The following is a 20697-nucleotide window of genomic DNA, read 5'->3' on the forward strand; positions in this document are numbered from 1 at the left end:
ACTCGGTATTCTCTCCCTCCAGGTTATACCTCACTTTGGCAGATGTATTACAATGGAGGGCTCTCAGAATCCTAATAAGGCCAACATCTACCCCTAAGTTGGCCTTTTTGGTCAACAGCTTCTCCCTATTCACACAATCAAAGGCTGCAGCCAGATCCATGAATGCTAAATAGACCTTTTCCTTATTGGCTACTGTACATTTAGTCACCAATAAGTATAAATTTAAACATTGGTCGGTCGTGGATTTGCTGGCCCGAAAGCCATACTGGACATCAGTGAGAATGCGATGTTCCTCTTCCCAACTCATCAGGCGATTCAAAATAACCCTACCAAGCACTTTAGCTGTTACATCTATCAATGAGATGGGGCGATAGCACTGGGGTGAATCCCTACTCCCCTTTTAAAAAATTGGCACTATTATGGCCGTTGACCATGAGCGGGATAACCCTGAGGATATCGCAGCATTTATCACTCTAGTTAGGACTGGGGCCCACAGTTACACTTTACTACGAAAGAGGTCCGGCGGAATCCCATCTGGGCCTGGAGCCTTATTTCTAGTCAGGCCCTTGTTACCCCCCACGATTTCCTCCAGTGTGAATTCGGACACCTCTGCCCCCCACCCCCCATTCTCCTCAAGCTTCTCGGTCTTAGTAGTCCCCCTATTGTATAATCCTCTGTAGTGTTCCACCCACTGTTCAGGGAGCATGTTCGACGCTAGTTGAGGGCCATTTCCATATTGAAAATAAGGCCTCTTGACCATCATCTAGAAAGCGGAAAGATCTCTTCTTTCAACCGCTCCTCTGAGATCTTTCCACTTTTGGTGGGTCTGGAGCGCAATCTTCCAGCGCCTTACTCCCTGTTTATAGATTAGTCTACAGAGCCTAACCCTTTGATTGTCTCTAGGTTTATGTTTGAGAGCAATTGTTAAGTTCTTTTGGGCTAGGGAACACCCCATTTGGCTCGACCCTCATCTTAACCCGCCGCGTCGTGTGCAATAGGCAGTCTACTAGCCGCCCTATTTCTTTGAATGCTTCAACAAACGGGGTCCCATTGACATCTAAATTTAAACACGCCTCTATTTGCTGTTTCCCCTCTTCCAAAAGTGATTTATAAAAATGCTTGCCATTGAGCTTGGACTATTTTAGGCGCTGCCCTTGATCCGTAGCCCTCACCCTAATATCTTCAGCCCCCCTCCTGGTTAGGTTTCTAACATTTGACACCTCCACCATCACTGTTAGTGGGTTATGGTCACTGAAGCCGCTACAATCAATCAATCAATCAATCAATCAATGAATTTATATAGCGCACTACTCACCCGGAGGGTCTCAAGGCGCTTGGGGAGGGGGGTCCGCTACTGCTCGAACAGCCAGGTCTTGAGCTGCTTCCTGAAGGCGAGGTGGTCTTGGATCAGGCGGAGGTGAGTCGGGAGGGAGTTCCAAATCTTGGCGGCCAGGTAGGAGAAGGACCTTCCTCCTGTGGTGGCTCTTCGGATGCGGGGGACAGCGGCGAGGGCGTGGCTGGTCGATCAAAGCTGGCGTGTGGCAGTGTAGAAGTTGAGGCAGCTGTTGAGGTATCTTGGGCCTTGGTTGTGTGGGGCTTTGTGTGCGTGGGTGAGGAGACGGAAGGTGATTCTCTTGTTGACCAGGAGCCAGTGCAGGTCTCTCAGGTGTCCGGAAATGTGGCTGTGTCGGTGGATGTCGAGGATGAGTCTTGCTGCGGCGTTCTGGATCCGCTGGAGTCTCTTCGCTTTGGAGTTCTACCATCAATAGTAAAACCCAGAATTCTCCGTTTTAGCAGATGGGATACAATTATAAAATCAATATATGAACTAGGTCCTCATCCTTTGAAGGTGGGGTTAACCTGCTTATTGGGTGTGACGGGTAAAAGGTCCATTTTGTGTTCCATATTGTAATTTTTCAGCACCCTACTTTGTTCCCTCCCTTCAACCGTGTGATCAAAATGGGCTCCATCTTCTACATTACAGGATGCCCATGCAATCGTAAATGGTAATAAATTCGGACATAAGTGACAATTAAAATCCCCAGCTATTGGGATCAGTGGGGCCGTGGCACCCTTGTCCCGCTCTCTCTGTGACCCCAGTCTTTCCTCCAACTCTCCAACTCTACATCCTCCTGCATTATAGAAATTAACTAGAATTAAGTTACGATCCTTGCATTTGAGCTGTACAGCGATCATACAGTCAGAGTTCCAATTTAGATCCTTCCAGATTCCCTCCAGGGTCAGATGGACCCATATTAGGAGACCGCCCTTTGCTCTCCCAGCCCTAGATATACTTGCTGGGACACCAAAGGATTTGTACCCGACCAGATTAAAATTAGACGGTTCTACTTCCCAAGTTTCCGGAATACTAATTACGTTAAATCTATTAATATATTCCAACCACTCAGTATTTAGGAATTTGGCTGATAAGCCCACCACTTTCCAAGACACTAGTTCAAGGGTGCTCCAGTTACCACTGTTAAGGGGTCCTTTTGCCGTAGGGAGCTCACTAGGGGCCAGATGTAGGTAGGCAAATACCGGTCGGTAACAGCTGAAATTCAGTAATTTCGTCCGTTACTGACCAGTATTTGGAAAATGAGATGTAGGGCCACCTAAAATACAGATTAGGTAATTTTACCGAATCTGTAATTTTACCGATTCGGTAAAATTATCGAATCAGTAAAATTACCGAATCTGTATTTTGCGATGTAGGTAGCACTGTAATCAGTGCTACAAGGCTTTCAGAATTCGTTATTTACCACCAACTAGAAGTTGGTGGTAAATAATGAAAAGCTTTGAAAAAGCATTTTTTTTCTCTTTTCAAACGCTGCCATGTTGCAGACATACATGCCCTTAGGGCATGTATGTCTGCAACATGTGCACCCATGCACGATTGAGGGGTGCAACAGGGTGTCAAAGTGACACCCTGCCACCCTTCAATGTTTCCCCCAATTACCGAATCAGTATTTACCGATTCTGTAATTGACATTCATTCCTATGGGCCTACAGGAATTACCGAATCTTACCGATTCGTAATATTAAAATAGAAATTACCTACATCCCATTTACCTACTCTTAATTACCAAATCGGTATGATTCGGTATTTGAGAGTAGGTAAATTGAGATTACCTACATCGGGCCCCAGGTGTTTGAATAACTATTGGGCTGACTTGGTGTGGATTGCATTCTTCCTGATTACTCATATTCGGATGTACCCCATTCAGGGACTCCTCTACTTGTATTCTTAGATGTGGCTCCCTTTCCTTGCCTGTTTTGTCCTTGGGTAGTCAATCTACTTCACTAAGATGTCTGCCCTCCCCCAATGGTGCATAATTATTAAACAACGGGAGAGCATACCTATCCCTCATTCGGGCAGCCTGACTCTCATGTGTATGTGATCCCAGAGCGTCATTGCCCAAACCATCACTCAACAATCTATGGTTCCTGCCCCGCCCTCTATTTGGCTGCACCACCCACCCTCTATGTTCTTCCCGGTACCCTCCCATGGGCCCATTGTGTTCAGGCTTATAGAAGTAACTTAAAATATATGCCTGTATATGTGGTCGCATACATATGTGGGGGTCCTGAGTGACATGCTGTGCTACTTCAGTATCTTTAAAATTCACAAAAATTCAGTCCCCCAATATATTCTTCAGCCTGTTTCCTACCCAACTCACTCATCTTACAAAGAGGAGCTTACAGTGGGCCTCTTGGGGCAAGGGTCTGTTCCGATTTTACCAATGTGTTTGGAGAAATTACTAATTACCTAGTCATGATCGGTGAATAGGGGATTTATTTATTTCCTGGAAACGGCATTTAACAAACACGTACCCAAGTTAACACCATCGCGCATAATACATTGGCCGGACATTTCCTTACGTCTGTTTCAGTTGTTTATAACTGCCACTGACCAATGCACGGCAATTTCAGGACTTGGGCAGTGACAGGCTGTCTACAAACGACAACAGAAAGACAACACACTGGAGCGTAAATGCAATGTAGATTGGACATGCTGTCACTTACTAATGTACAAACGCTTTATTTGAAAGCAGTTTGGTTCCTAGCTCCAGTCTTTGGATGATTAAAAAAATCTTTTGCAAAATGCATTAACATTTTCCACTTCGGTAAGCTTTGTTGCGTGTTTGTAATTTTTTCTAATGAGGCATCAATATCACCAGTTAAGCCTGTGACATCTCATTTCATAGACAGTAGGAGGTGACGATAAATGTTATAACCTGGATACATACCAGTAGAACATTTCAAAGCCAAACTAGTTGTAGAAAATGGTATTGTTTAGTTAATTAAAACCTTAATGTAGAACGTTTAAAAGAAAATGAAGTACCATGTTATACAGGGGACAGGAGAAGAGTGGTTAGTTCGTTATAGAGCCATATACCATGAGCAAGTGAAAAGTAGGACAAGTGATTTTTAATCTCCTATAGTTGTCTAAAAGGCAATATGATTGTTTAAAATCGATTGCAATTGAGCAAAAGAACACAGGGACATATTATCAAGGGGGTTTATCTCCGCTTTTTTGGCTTTAAAAGCCAAGAAAGCGGAGATAAAATGATCTACCTATTACCTAGCTGTCGCTAACACCAGTTAGCGACAGCTAGTAGGAGATAGCGACCATCTTGGGCCCCGCTTTGCATGTCAGTGATATTTATCACTAATGACATGCAAAGTGGGCGTGCCAAGATGTTAGCGACTGGAAACAGTCGCTAACATCGCTATCTTCTATTAACAGCTTTTGTAGATATTCGCGCTAAGCGCAAATATCTCCAAAAGCTAACACCTGCCCCTGAGCAGTTCTTAGCCATGTTATCCAATGGTAGGTGGATAACATGGCTAAGAGCATTAGCTCGGTAATGCATGAATATCGCTGACTTTTCAGAGATATTCATGCATTTCGGCCGATTTTTATCGCTTAGGAGATAAACCTTGATAATAGCAAGGTTCCTAAGCGATAAAAATATCCCCGCTAAACCAACATAGCGATAATTATCGGTAGTTGTTGGTAATATGCCCCACAGTGTGTCGGGATGGATAGATCCTTGTGGAACCATATAACCTACACAAGCTTATGATATCAAAGGATAAAATGCATAGTTTAAAATCAGCAGTCATTAACTAAGAGGCTACATAGTTATTTGAAGTGTGTTGCAGATAAGTCAAGGCGCAAGGTGTATATTGTTAAACAGCATCATCGCTGCACTTATTTGGAATTTTTTTAGGAGGTCTGCACCGCCTAAAAGTATTTGCCTATTCTTGCCAGTTTCTGAGGGACCATGGTACTGAGGGGCATATTTACAATAAGTGGCGCATCCCTGCATACCAGTAGGGATGAGCCACTTATTGTGCGCCATGCCTCCAGCACCATGGATGCGCCGCATTTACAATGCAGCGCACCATGGGGCAAAAACGGCACAGATACGTCACGCATCTGTGCCGTAAAAGTGGCGCATTGCTGGAGTTGCGATGCAAGAGCGACACAGCTCCAGCAATGCTCTGGGGGGGCCCTATATTGTTAATGCTGCGTCAAAGCTTACGCCTGCTTCAAGCAGGCACAGGGTTTTGACGCAGCATGGGCCCCAAAGTGACTGAGTGAAATCTTGTAGATTTCACTCAGCCACTTTTAGGAGGCGTTCCTGCGCCGGAATGCCCCCCTCCTGCGCAGGAACGCCTCCTTCTAGCCCAGGGCTTTACAATGTGACTCATCTCCCAAATGGATCACGTTGTTAATACCACGCACCATTGTGCATCTTTTGCGCCACCGCTGCATCACAAAAGTGAGCAACAGGGGCGTAAAAGAGGCACAAAGGGCTTGTAAATCTGCCCCTGAATATCCATTTTCTTGGTTGAAAAAGTAAGATATGGCTGTAGCTTTAGGCCAAATGAGTAGTCATACGGAATTGCCAGGGCTTGTGAGTGTGGAAGGGTCTTGATGTTTTCCACATCTGGAAATTTTAACGGCTGTGTGCGAGAGCGATGGAGCACTAAGGCCCACATGCATCAAGCATTTTTGGAGTCGCAAACGGTGCGATTCCTTAAAATCGGCCGTTTGCGATTCCAAAAGTGCTGTTTGGGATGCATCATGCTATTTTAGAAATCGCTACTTTTTTGCGATTTCTAATATTGCGATAGCATATAAGAAATCGCGATTTTGCGATTTCTTAAATGCTATGCATCATTTCCAAAAAATGTGCGATTTTTCAAATTGGAAGTGCAAATTACCACGAAGTTCAACCTCGTGGTAATTTGCGAAATTGTTTAAAAATGCACAAAAATGCATTTTTTAAACTGTTAAGTTACAGACACACATGTCCTTAGGACATGTGTGTATGTAACTTCTACTGAAAAGTACATTTCATGGGTGCAGGGGGGTCATTTAGACCCACCTCTCCACCCTTGAAATGGATTGATGAATTGCGATTTCAAATTGCGAATTCGCAATTCCCATTCATTCCTACGGGCATTTTGGCCCATAGGAATGAATGGGAATTGCGAATTCGCAATTTGAAATTCACATTTTTTATGAGATTCGGTAAAAATAGCGATTTTTACCGAATTGCATAAAAAATTAAAAAATAATCATGCATAGGCTTTTGCGATTTCTAAATTGCGAATCGCTATTTTTCGCAATTTAGAAATCGCAAAAGCCGATATTGATGCATGTGGGCCTAAGTGCGGTTAAGTCTTTTTGAAGGGTATCTGCTGATGCCAATAAACAGGTGCTCCAAGGGCTGTTTTCGTTTTACATATGTTTTGAAGGTCAAAACACAAAGTAGCGGGCATGGATCTGTGGTACTATTTTAGGAAATATCCATTGTTGGTCCATTTTAGGCCCCCTAGAGCCAAATGCCCAGGTAGGTATAAGATTATGCTCATGTTAGTTTTAAGGGATCAAGGGACCACGTATTCTTCCAAATGATATCCCCTTTGTTTTTTAATCATTTACTATCATCTTGTTTGTCTTGTTATTAGTATGAAGGGCGTTAAGGGCTCTCTGGATTCCTATTTTTGAATTATACAAGAACTATATTGTCCACATAGTGCAATGTCGTAATCTTAGTTGTTCCAAATTTTTAAGGGAATTAGATTGGTATAGTTTATTGACGAAGCCATGTCTTCCATAAATAAATTAAAAAGCATTGGGGCTAGCACGCAACTTTGTTTTAGACCTTTGTTAGTGTTGATCTTTTTTGTTAGAGCAGTGTACGAGAGCTTGACCCCCACCTAATTGGATGAATACAGTGAGATAATTGCATTAAGCAGATGCCCCAGGCCTGGAGTTTGCTCCATAGGATGCCTCTGTCCACCAAGTCAAATGATGGCGAATAGTCAACAAAACATGCATAGAGAGCTTGTGATTTCTGTGCGTAGTTCTGGTGGATGAGATAAGAAAAAATAATTATGTTGCCCAGTGTGGAGGAGATTGATCAAAATCCTTCTTGATAGAATGGAATTAGTGCGTTTGTTGTTGCCCATGACTCCAGATCTTTCAAAATAGCTGAGGCATATATTTTGGCCTTTATGTCTAATAGGACGATCCGGCGATAGTTGGTGGAATTCTGTTTTCACCCTTTTTGAAAATTGGATGCAGTATTGAGCCTCCAACTATCGGAGACTCCACCAAGTTTGAAACATGAGTGGAACATCGAGGAGAGTTTTGCCGGACACAGTAGTTGCTCGTCTTTAAATAGTTGCGCTGGAAGCCCGTTTGGGCCAGGTGCACCTCATGTTCTCATTTTTGCGTTTTACTTCTTTGATGTTGTTATTCATAAACATTAAATTGCCCTACTTTGGAGCCTCCAGGGGCCTTATTTATGAGGATTTGCGTCAGTTTTGCGCTGCTGATGCGTTGCTTTTTGTGACGCATCGGCGGCGTAAAACATGCGCCCTGTGGCGCCATATTTAAAAAGTGACGCATCTAGGTAGATGCGTCACTTTTTAAATCCCTGCGCCACATTATACGTACATCAGGTATAATGTATGCAGAGGGGGCGTTCCCCCGCAAAAAGCCTCCTAATAGTGACGCAGTGAAATCTATGAGATTTCACTGCGTCACTTTTAGGACGCTGTTGCGTCAGAATCTTGCACCTGCCTCACAGCAGGCGTAAGACTGACGCAAGCCCTTTCACATGGAGTTTTCCCCATGTGAAAGGACGCATTGCTGGAGCTGCGTCACTTTTGTGACACACTCCAGCAATGCGTCACTTTTGCGCTTACAGATACGTCAAAAATACTGACGTATCTGTAACTCCTTGCGACATGATGCGTCATACATTAAATATGACGCATCATTGGTGTCGCAAGGAGTGCGCAGTGAAAAGTGACGCATCGCTGTTTTCACGCAGCGATGCGTCACTTTTCATAAATAAGGCCCCAGGGGTTTAAGGTTTCTGGTAAGGTAGCACTCGGTTGTTCAGCTGTGTTTACGTGCACGGTCCACGTGGGTTCATCAATGACATTGGTGCAAGTGGCATCCTGGCGTTTTTTATTTTTGACATGCCTCCATAAGTTGCATTTACTCATAAGTGAGTAAACATATTGCAACTCTTTTCCCCTCTGCTGTTTTTTTTTACAAACCATACCAATTACTTGTGATGTTTTCTTATTTCTCAGTGCTTGTTGCAGAGCGGCTTTGGTATGTTGAGTATAGGTCTTGTGGCATGCTTTCATCAGTTTGTGGATTTGTCTTGAACTGATCTAAATAGATTGGTTGTTGTTGGACATTTTTTGCAAAGGGTGACAACGAGTTGAAGGATTGGCTTTGTGGATCCCCCTAATCATGAGTTACCAATAGGTAAGTAAATGTTCACCACTTTGGAGCTGGAGGGACTGCCCAATAGCAGCTTTCCAGACTTTTGTTTTCTGCATAGAGACCGGGCCCCACTTTATTCTCCAGGTTAGAAATGTAGCTTTGTCGAGGAGAGGATACATACCAGTAATGTTCTATATACTCAGTAACCCAGTCTTTCTCACCACAGTCTTTACCTGTTAAGACTGTCAAACCTAATCAATATTTTTTTTTACCTATACTTTCTAAGCTAAGCAATTCCCACCCCCGAGAACTCAACAGGGTTCAAGCTAAACTCCGCATTTCCTGAATTACCAAATATAAAATAGGCCCTGTGAACAATAGTATTGGGTGAGAGGGGGTGGAGGGGGGGGCTAAAGATTATGATAAGGAAGACCAGGACTCCGAGTAATGAAGATTACTGGTAGAATCATCACCTCTTTCCTCTTTTTTGTCACTGTTCTTACAAATTGAGGAAATGTCCAGGCTCTAAAATACGGTCACAGGGACATTTCTAAATAATATATCATAGATAAACATACTTGCTTAGTGTTTTCTTTGCTAAAAAGAACAATACAAAATTAACAATTTAAGAGTTAACATCACTAAACCAAGTGAAGCAACCTCTACTGAAAGAGTCATAAATCTACCTGATTTTGAAAAAAACAAATACAAAAGCTCTTCTCATAGCAGAGCTACCAACCCCCCTACACTTTGGAATGATCAAATCACTTCCAAGAATAGCACTGTGGCTAAAATAAATAACAAAATGGCAATATTCAAAGGCCCCAAAGGAGGCTCCAGAATTCTCTGAAGCACCAGAGCAAGATTCCAGGGGTTTCATTAGTGGATGGACCACAGGCCTCTGAGAAATGAACTCTTCAGAAGATAGTGATAACTGCACAATGAACAGAATTTCTAAACCACTTTAGTCCTTAATTGCTGCCCACTGACTTCTTAATGTGGATTCTCCTAAACCAATAAACAAAAATCTCCAAGAAAGTCCAAAATCTTCAAAGGATCTTAGGAGTAAGCTTGCAGTTTTACAGATGCAAAACAAGCAGCAGATTTGTTTAAAAAGTTGAGCTACACAGAACAGAACCAAAGTTGTGCTAATTTGGAAAAATGTTTTAATTTCTATAAATATTCCTCTTTGAATGAGTGCTCCACTGTACATGACACATATAATATGTGGAAAGTTTAGAAATGTGTCCAGTCATAGGGTTTTGTACTGAATGGGTGCACAGCCAATGCACATCTTATGCTAGAAATCATGCACACATCACTGTATCATGGTGCAAATGTTGTGCATGGTGCTATGGAGCCTGTTTGTGCATTAGCATAGAGGGGTGAGTGCAGCTGCAGCTCAAATTTAGGTTGTGCCTATCATACACCCCAAGCAAACAATCTGGTTAAAATAGACCAATTATAGCACATCATGTGTTTGTCATTTCCCTGGAGCACAGTCTGACTTGTATCCTTCTATTGATTTATGGAGAAGAAAATCTTTTTGGTCAAGCATTCCACGAATGCAATTTTTTCCCGGTTCTCTACCTTATGTGTGCCCCACCAAATTCCTCCCTCCCAAGCTCTATGTGCTCTATTACATGTGTGCCACTTGCTCTCTCTCATGCGATTTTCCCCCAGCTTCCTGTGCCTCAAGTTGCTCTCTCCCCAATTTGATTCTCCCCCAATCTTGTAGTGCTCTGAACATTGTTTAGTCCTTCCTGCCTCATGTTGCTCTCATCCTCATGTGCTACTCACTCCAGCTTTTTCATATGCTTCTCCCCTGTCCCTATACTCTGTATTTTTCCCCTCACCAGCTCCTCCTTTATATTTAATTTTGCATCTTTGTGTTAAATTGTTTACTTTTTTTATTTTCTGATCCAAGTGGTGCCTGCTATCTTTTCACAGTAAATGAAAAAGCAAAGCTAAGGTGCTCCAAAGTATTTCTGCTTGAACACTCATTGGTTGTGACCCATGAACACGCACATGTCATAAAGCACACATCCGTCAGTGCAGTCAAGGCATCCCCCTTTTTTCAGATGCCCTACAGTATTGAAAAAACATTTTGCTTTCTCTGTCGAACATAATTCAAAGTATTGGCAAAGTTAATAGGTCCCAAAGGCAAGTCTTGTTGGTTTTGCCAATGCTTGTTAATACATATGGCTCTCTGGCTGATTTCTTCCCCTTACACCATACTGGACAGCATCTTCTGTTGCAGATCCTGCAGTGGGCCAAAACCCTATGAATTAATTTTGAGGCCCAATGAGAGTTAAGGATTCTATCTCCCCAGCTCTCAGAGATGGAATAAGTGAGTAAAAGTGAGGCAAAGAGGTCCAATCAGGGATGATTGGCCTAATTGGCAATCTCCTGTAAAAGACATCATCTCACAATCACTAAGGTTGGAAAGACCAGACTCGGGTGGATAGCAGTTCCATTCTTTCTCTCCTGTAGATAGACTGCTGTTGTGCGAAGAAGAGTAGAGTCTGCAAAAGAAACATGTTACATGCTAGAAAGACAAAAAATTATGTAATTTGGCTCACTTTGTGATTTACGTACGACCAGGCCGCTTGATGACCTGTTTTCACAACAACCACTTCACCTTGAAGCTCACAAGGAAATGTAAATATACTCAAATATGACTGTCAATTCCTTTACAATAAAATAATTCTGCTTCTCCTCCAGACACCATAGATCCTGTTCAGATGACTCCCACAAAATACCCTCACTAACTTGTTCTGCTGTCATGTATTGTGCGTGGGCAGAGGAAGGGAAAGTGAGTTCCTTTTTGTTCAGGATCTCTGGAAGGAGGCACACATGGATGGATTAATGGATATGGGAAATCACAGGCACAAAAGCTTGATAATTCTAGAAGGATGTGCTCCATAGAGCTACAAGATGGTATGCAAATGTCTGAAGGTAGCTTGAGACCAAAGAGCTACTGTCAAGGATCTAGCTATCTGCTTTTGCACCTCTGGCCGATTTGTACCCTATGCTTGATCTCTCACCAATGCAAGGTGAAAATGTTTTTTTCCTTGACTGGAAAAGAAAGATGAGAGCCTGCTTGGTGTGAAAGACTGCTCCAAATACCTGCAGAATCTAGGAAGAATGCGGCTAGGATATTTTTGATTAATTATCCATCTATGGAACAGGACCATCTTGTAACCCTCTTGCAAGCCTTGGGACATTAGAAAGAGATAAGGAAGACATTATCTAGTCATTTACAAACAGAAATATGTTCATAAACCTAAAGTGTAAAATATCCATCTAGAGGGGTGGCATCTATGTAAATAAATTATACCTGGGAGTCATATATAGTAAGTCAATCAAAATGGATCACAAAACCAATACTACGTAGACAACACCCGTGAGAACAACGTGCAAGCTGGTTTATGCAGGCCAAGTCAAGGCTCAAGAGCATATGGAGAAAATAGTTCCCATCAGAAGCCACACTGTACCGCCCTCTTTCTCATCATTTGGGTTCTGCTTACCCAGGAGACAAAACGGCCGGTCTGATGTTACCGTGACCGATAAATGTGACAAGTGGGTAGTATGTATTATACAGAAATTAAAGTGGCTACTGAAAAAAGCAGTGTATAGTGGTAGGAGTGAAAAAGTGAAGGGTTTTAATAAAATTAGGTGAATCGGGTAGAAAAACGAATTTTATTAGTATCTCCCAATACCTAAGGGTAAAAAGCAAGTGCAAGTGCGGGTTTGAAATAATAACCGTACTTGATGGTGGTCAACATGTTTCTGCATCATTAGAACAAATTTTCAAATGCATTCTTCAGGACCTTGTTATACAACACTACTGCTTAAAATAAATGAAAAGATATCACCTGAAAGTTCCAGGTTGTGTACTCAACCGTATACTGTTACCGCATAGTATCGCACGGTAATGGATCCAAACAGAAAGACAAACAAACAAGAATACAAAAGAACATGAATGTTTCATATTCCCGTAGTTTTTCAATAAAAACCACAGTGTGATGGAATCACATTCACACATACTAGGAGATGAATTCCAATATAGACACTCACCCATATGTGATGGTTGAGAGGCTTCACCCCACCTGGCTGCGGCTCAGGTATGAGGAGCACCGCTCTAGAAATAATTTATAAGTTATTTTTAACAATGGGTTAAAGGGAGTTTACACGGAGGAAAACAAAGATGGCTTGGTTACTCCATCAAATAATATGTTGGTTCATTGTAGGTGACCCCGCCTGTACTAGACCCCAGCAATCAGACTGATGGCTTAATTTAGATTGTGACACAAATGTTCGATAATGTGGAAAACAATCCACTCAACATGTTCACAAATATGTAGGGCCAGGTTTAGTTAGAAAAAGTCGAAGTTTAAAGGAAACAGGAAACCGAGACTGCATTATCGGCTTACGCTCCTTTTCTTATGCGTTGGTAATGACGAGATTCGTCAGGCTTGCAGCGTGCGCACTGTGAGTGCTGTGCAGCCGGCTTACCTGTCCGTCGGTGTCTCCTGGCAGTCATCCGAACTGTCTGGGGGGGCACTGGCGATCGCGAAGGAGAGCTGTTTGTACGTTCGTCTTCAGCTAGACAAGATCACGTGATCCGATACGGTCACGTGATACAGGGCATGCTTGGACATGTAGTTCAAGACAATAGACAGGTCTTTGTCAAAGCGTTTGGGAATTAATTTCTGTAGAAAAGGCATATTATTATCCTGACAGTGGTTACGCAAGGGGAAAGATCATTGCTGTGTGTCAGTAGCAGTCATTTATCTAGAGTAGGTTGGAACATCTAGAGAAAAGTCATTTATCTAGAGTAGGTTGGAACATCTAGAGAAAACCCGAGCCTGTTTGGTCAAATAAGTTAAGTACATTAGCAGAATTCCAGGCATTTTTAGAGTCTGTTTTGCTGAAAGAGACTGAGGATATGGATGTATGAGATGGTAGTTTAGAGAGACATCCAGGGTATCGGCTCATTGAGACCCTCCTTATCACTGTTTAATCGATAGACCCATTTTTGTTCAATTTTGAACAGGAAGCGGCTGATATCAGTACAAGAATCAGGAATCTGTGGTTGTTCCAGGACTGTCCAGCAGAAATCATCAGGGCCATGTCCTTTCTCCAAAAAGTGTGCAGTAAGGCGAGTGGCCTGTTTTCGGCATCGCACTGTACTTTTATGTTCTTGTATCCGTGTCCTTATTTTTCTGGTCGTCATGCCAACGTATCGGAGTGGGCACGGGCATGTTATCAGATAGATGAGGTTACTGCTGTTGCAGTTTGTGAATCTATTTTGTGTCCATGGACGGTTAGTCCCTATGTCAACCACGGTGGATTTACAAGTCTGGGGACATGCAGTACACGCCCCACAGGGATGGTGACCTACAACAGGGGGCAGGTCCCACAGTGTGCCCACTTGTCTTGATTCCTTGTTCCGTGGGCGTGTATAGACTAACTGGTCCTTAAGATTTTGTCCTCTTTTCAAGGCAAAGATTGGTAGAGCGATGTCATCACCTCCAGTTTTCAAAATCGACCAATGTTTCTTTATGATCCTTTGTACTTGATTTGATCTACTGTTGAATGTATTGACAAAGGCAATTCGGTTGGTCTTTTCTTTGGGAGGGTGTATCTCCAGTAGAGACTCTCTGTTATTGTTCGATGCCCTCTTTTTGGACTGACGGATAATTTTCTTTGGATAATTTTTCTCACTCAATTGAGCTTCCAGATTTTTTGAGTGGATCTTAAAGGCCTCTTTACTAGAACAGTTTCCCTGTACCCTGAGAAACTGGCCGAAGGGCAAGTTGTCTCTTAGTGGCCGTGGGTGACAACTGTCATATCTCAACAGTGCATTTCTGGCCATCGGCTTACGATAAAGCTCTGATTCAATGCCAGTTGGAGTTGCATGTATCCTCAGGTCAAGGAAAGCCAAGGACGTTCGGCTGTATTCAATGGTGAATTTGAGGTATGCATTCCTACTATTCAGCCATCCATGAAATGACACACGATCTTCTTCCGTACCTCGCCACACCACCAGGATATCGTCAATGTAACGTTTCCATATATGTAGTGATGGTAAATAGGGGTTGGCGGACGTCAGGACTTCTTGCTGTTCAAAATTATGGACGTAGAGGTTCGCCAGGCTCGCCGCGAAAACACTGCCCATACTGGTCCCGGATGTTTGCAGGTAAGTCGTGTCCTCGAAGCGAAAGTAGTTTTCTTTCATGGCAATTTCCGCTAGATTCATAATGAAACGTGTTGGAGTGATGGACTGATGGTTGCTGTGCTCAAGCAAGTCACCTACTACCTCCAAGGTTTCAGTTTGCGGGATCGATGTATACAAGGACTCTATGTCAAACGATACAAGAATATCAGTGTCGATGTTGAATTGTATTGTTGGAAGAAGTCTCAGGATATCTTTCGTATCCTGCAAGAACGTGGGCATAGCCTTGACCATAGGATTCAAGAAGTGGTCGACAAAGGTCGATAGAGGTTCCAGAACCGAACCGATGCCTGAAATAATAGGCCTTCCAGGTGGCGGCCTCTGGGGTTTGTGCACTTTAGGAAGACAATAGAAGTACGGGATCGTAGGATATTTAGTTATTAAGTATTGTCCTTCTTGTGGTCTACTCCAGCCCGCAGTGGTTGCTTCCTCTACTAGGTTACTTATTTTGGTTTGCATTTCCTCTGTAGGGTCTTTTTTCAGCGGGAGATATGATTTCCAGTCACTCAGCTGCCGAAGGCATTCATTTCTGTATGTCTCAGTATCCAGAATAACAATACCACCGCCTTTATCGGCTGGCTTTATAGTAATCCTGTCGTTAGATGACAATGAACGCAGAGCCAACTGTTCGTCTCGTGAAAGATTCATGAAGGGCCTGGTCTCTGTTTTATAGAGGCGTGTGATATCATTTTCCACGGCTGTTTCAAAAGTCAAAACCTTTGGAGGCAGAACAGCACTAGGTGGATTGAATGTGGATGGCTTTTTCAGTCCAGTGTTTTTATCTTCAATGACAGTTCCAATATTTCCTGGTTTAGAAAAGAAATAGTGTAGTCTTATTTTTCTAAATAGTTTAGCTAATTCGACTTGAGCTACAAAAGGATCCCCTTTCTGGGTAGCCACAAAACCCAGGCCTTTATTCAAAAGTCGCTCTTCATTGGGAGAGAGAGTATGTGAGCTAAGGTTCATCACGAGGCTGTCTGGTTGCTTGTCCCTGCAGTTTCTTGTGGGACTTTCTTCCCGCTGCGGAGATCCATTCTCGATTGAGGTGTGGTGTTCGTGTTCCAGTGAACCTGTGATGTAGTAGTTCCTTGTCTCCTCCTGCCCCTGCCTCGTCTCGGGCCAAACCCTAAAAAAGGAAAAGATCCAGGGCCTTGTTGCATTTGGGGGGGACCAAAAGGACCCATTTGAGGAGGATAGTTTGGTCCGAACATCCAGGGGTTAGCCGGCCACCACGGTTGAAAGTTATTGAAGTTCTGTGATTGATGTCCATTCCTCCAATTTCTTCGGTTTCCTCGGCCCCTGGAGGTTTGCTCAACAGACCCATTTTGTGAGGTGTCTGAGTCACTGGAAGCTCCATCTGAGCTTGATGTGCCATATGTCGAGCCACCCTTTTTGCCACCTCAATTGAATACTGGTGCTGTGTATGTGTCGCTCGTGTATGGATATACTCTTTCCATAGAGAATTTCGCTAAATCTTTTTTGAACTTTTCTAATTTAGTGAAAAGAATAGATTCTTTAAAATCTTTGTTATTCTTGTAACTGTCATCTTGTGCACCACGTCTATTTCTTGACGATAAAGACTTCCTCAAAGACTGGTCAATGATAGCCTGGAGGTGCACAAGGGACTGGTTGGTCCTAATCATAAAAACCGCAAAAAGAGTAGCGGATAAAATATTAATTGAGATCCAGGTCCTTGAAGGCCAAATAAAAACTACACTAAAAAGTGGATTGTTCAAAAAGGGACAAGATCTACAATATCTATAGGCGCGCCCCATTCTGCGCACCGGGGAGCGCACCGGGCGCGCCACGCGACTTGCGCGCAGAAAGCTGATTGGCTCTCGGGTGTCTGTAAACATTGTAAACAGTCTGAAGCGGCCGCCATCTTGTGTCTCGGTAAAATCGAGACCAAAGAGGTGGCAAAAACAAAGGGGGGAATTGACTATAAGGGGGCAGGGTAGACCCCCGCTGACCCCCTAGGTTTGATGTGGGGGCCATTAAAGGGCTCCGCGGGGTCTCAAAAAAAAAAACATTCGATTTTCGCGGGGGGAGCGCCCGGTACGCGCACCGAGAAGCGCACCGGGGAGCAAAGCACAGGGAAAATCCAGGACCATATTTATGAAGGCCTTGCGACAGTTTTGCGCCGCCTGTGCGTCACTTTTTGTGACGCACCAGCGGTGTAAAAAAATGCGCATTGTTGTGCTATATTTAAAAAGTGACGCATCTAGGTAGATGGGTTACTTTTTAAAACCCTACGCCACATTATACTTGCGTCAGGTATAATGAATGCAGAGGGGGCGCTCCCCCGCAAAAAGCTTGGTAATAGCGACGCAGTGAAATCTATGAGATTTCACTGCGTCACTTTTAGGATGCTGTTGTGTCAACATCTTGCGCCTGCCTCACAGCAGGTGTAAGACTGACGCAAGACCATTCACAAGGTGCTTTCCCCATGTGAAAGGACGCATTACTGGAGTTGCGTCACTTTTGTGACGCACTCCAGCAATGCGTTACTTTTGTGTTTACAGATACGTCAGAAATACTGACGTATCTGTAACTCCTTGCGACATGATTCGTCATACATTAAATATGACACATCTGGAATGTCGTAAGGAGTGTGCACAGAAAAGTGACGCATCGCACCAGCGGTGTAAAAAAATGTGCCTCGTTACGCTATATTTAAAAAGTGACGCATCTAGGTAGATGGGTCACTTTTTAAAACCCTGCGCCACATTATACCTGCGTCAGGTATAATGTATGCAGAGGGGGCGTTCCCCCACAAAAAGCTTCGTAATAGCGACGCAGTGAAATCTATGAGATTTCACTGCGTCACTTTTAGGATGCTGTTGCGTCAAAATCTTGCGCCTGCCTCACAGCAGGTGTAAGACTGACGCAAGATCTTTCACATGGTGCTTTCCCTATGTGAAAGGACGCATTTCTGGAGTTGCGTCACTTTTGTGACGCACTCCAGCAATGCGTCACTTTTGTGTTTACAGATACGTCAGAAATACTGACGTATCTGTAACTCCTTGCGACATGATTCGTCATACATTAAATATGATACATCTGGAATGTCGTAAGGAGTGCGCACAGAAAAGTGGCGCATCGCACCAGCGGTGTAAAAAAATGCGCCTCGTTGCGCTATATTTAAAAAGTGACGCATCTAGGTAATTGGGTCACTTTTTAAAGCCACGCGCCACATTATACCTGCGTCAGGTATAATGTATGCAGAGGTGGGCGTTCCCCCGCAAAAAGCTTCGTAATAGCGACGCAGTGAAATCTATGAGATTTCACTGCGTCACTTTTAGGATGCTGTTGCGTCAAAATCTTGCGCCTGCTTCACAGCAGGTGTAAGACTGACGCAAGACCTTTCACATGGTGCTTTCCCTATGTGAAAGGACGCATTACTGGAGTTGCGTTACTTTTGTGATGCAATTCACATATGCGTCACTTTTGTGTTTACAGGTACGTCAGAAATACTGACGTATCTGTAACTCCTTGCGACATGATTCGTCATACATTAAATATGACACATCTGGAATGTCGTAAGGAGTGCGCACAGAAAAGTGACGCATCGCACTAGCGGTGTACAAAAATGTGCCTCGTTCCGTTATATTTAAAAAGTGACACATCTAGGTAGATGGGTCACTTTTTAAAACCCTGCGCCACATTATACCTGCGTCAGGTATAATGTATGCAGAGGGGGCGTTCCCCCGCAAAAAGCTTCGTAATAGCGACGCAGTGAAATCTATGAGATTTCACTGCGTCACTTTTAGGATGCTGTTGCGGTAAAATCTTGCGCCTGCTTCACAGCAGGTGTAAGACTGACGCAAGACCTTTCACATGGTGCTTTCCCTATGTGAAAGGACGCATTACTGGAGTTGCGTTACTTTTGTAACGCAATTCACAAATGCGTCACTTTTGTGTTTACAGATACGTCAGAAATACTGACGTATCAGTAACTCCTTGCGACATGATTCGTCATACAATAAATATGACACATCTGGAATGTCGTAAGGAATGCGCACAGAAAAGTGACGCATCGCACCAGCGGTGTAAAAAAATGCGCCTCGTTGCGCTATATTTATAAAGTGACGCATCTAGGTAGATGGATCACTTTTTAAAACCCTGCGCCACATTATACCTGCGTCAGGTATAATTTATGCAGAGGGGGCGTTCCCCCGCAAAAAGCTTCGTAATAGCGGCGCAGTGAAATCTATGAGATTTCACTGCGTCACTTTTAGGATGCTGTTGCGTCAAAATCTTGCGCCTGCCTCACAGCAGGTGTAAGACTGACGCAAGACCTTTCACATGGTGCTTTCCTTATGTGAAAGGACGCATTTCTGGAGTTGCGTCACTTTTGTGACGCACTCCAGCAATGCGTCACTTTTGTGTTTACAGATACGTCAGAAATACTGACATATCTGTAACTCCTTGCGACATGATTCGCCATATATTAAATATGATACATCTGGAATGTCGTAAGGAGTGCGCACAGAAAAGTGACGCATCGCACCAGCGGTGTAAAAAAATGCGCCTCGTTGCGCTATATTTAAAAAGTGACGCATCTAGGTAATTGGGTCACTTTTTAAAACCATGCGCCACAATATACCTGCGTCAGGTATAATTTATGCAGAGGGGGCGTTCCCCCGCAAAAAGCTTCGTAATAGCGACGCAGTGAAATCTATGAGATTTCACTGCGTCACTTTTAGGATGCTGTTGCGTCAAAATCTTGCGCCTGCTTCACAGCAGGTGTGAGACTGACGCAAGACCTTTCACATGGTGCTTTCCCTATGTGAAAGGACGCATTACTGGAGTTGCGTTACTTTTGTAACGCAATTCACAAATGCGTCACTTTTGTGTTTACAGATACGTCAGAAATATTGACGTATCTGTAACTCCTTGCGACTTGATTCGTCATACATTAAATATGACACATCTGGAATGTGGTAAGGAGTGCGCACAGAAAAGTGACGCATCGCACCAGCGGTGTAAAAAAATGCGCCTCGTTGCGCTATATTTAAAAAGTGACGCATCTAGGTAGATGGGTCACTTTTTAAAACCCTGCGCCACATTATACCTGCGTCAGGTATAATGTATGCAGAGGGGGCGTTCCCCGCAAAAAGCTTCGTAATAGCGACGCAGTGAAATCTATGAGATTTCACTGTGTCACTCAGTGAAGTAGTGTGGCTTACTGGTTAGAGGCGGCAGACCCGAGAGCAGAGGACGGCCCGGGACCAGGGTTTGATTCCCGGCGCGGCAGGTTTCTGGACCAGGGTCAGCGGACTCGATAATTCTCTCGCCTCGGTGCCCACTCTGATCAGCGATCACACTCGGCAACTCTGGGCATTAGCTTGCCTCATCTTCACTAACGGCCCCACCAGACTGCCGGGTATGCCTGGTCTCACCCTGGAGATACCCATTAAGGGACCATCTCTCAGGGAAACCAGGAAGGGTTTCGCAGCGGTCGAAGCGCCTTGGGACCCTACGGGTAAGTAGTGCGCTATATAAATGCCTATACATACATTTTAGGATGCTGTTGCGTCAAAATATTGCGCCTGCCTCACAGGAGGTGTAAGACTGACGCAAGACCTTTTACATGGTGCTTTCCCTATGTGAAAAGACGCATTACTGGAGTTGCGTTACTTTTGTGACGCAATTCACAAATGCGTCACTTTTGTGTTTACAGATATGTCAG

Source organism: Lissotriton vulgaris, chromosome 5 (genome assembly GCF_964263255.1).
Source record: "Lissotriton vulgaris chromosome 5, aLisVul1.2, whole genome shotgun sequence".
NCBI lineage: Eukaryota > Metazoa > Chordata > Amphibia > Caudata > Salamandridae > Lissotriton > Lissotriton vulgaris.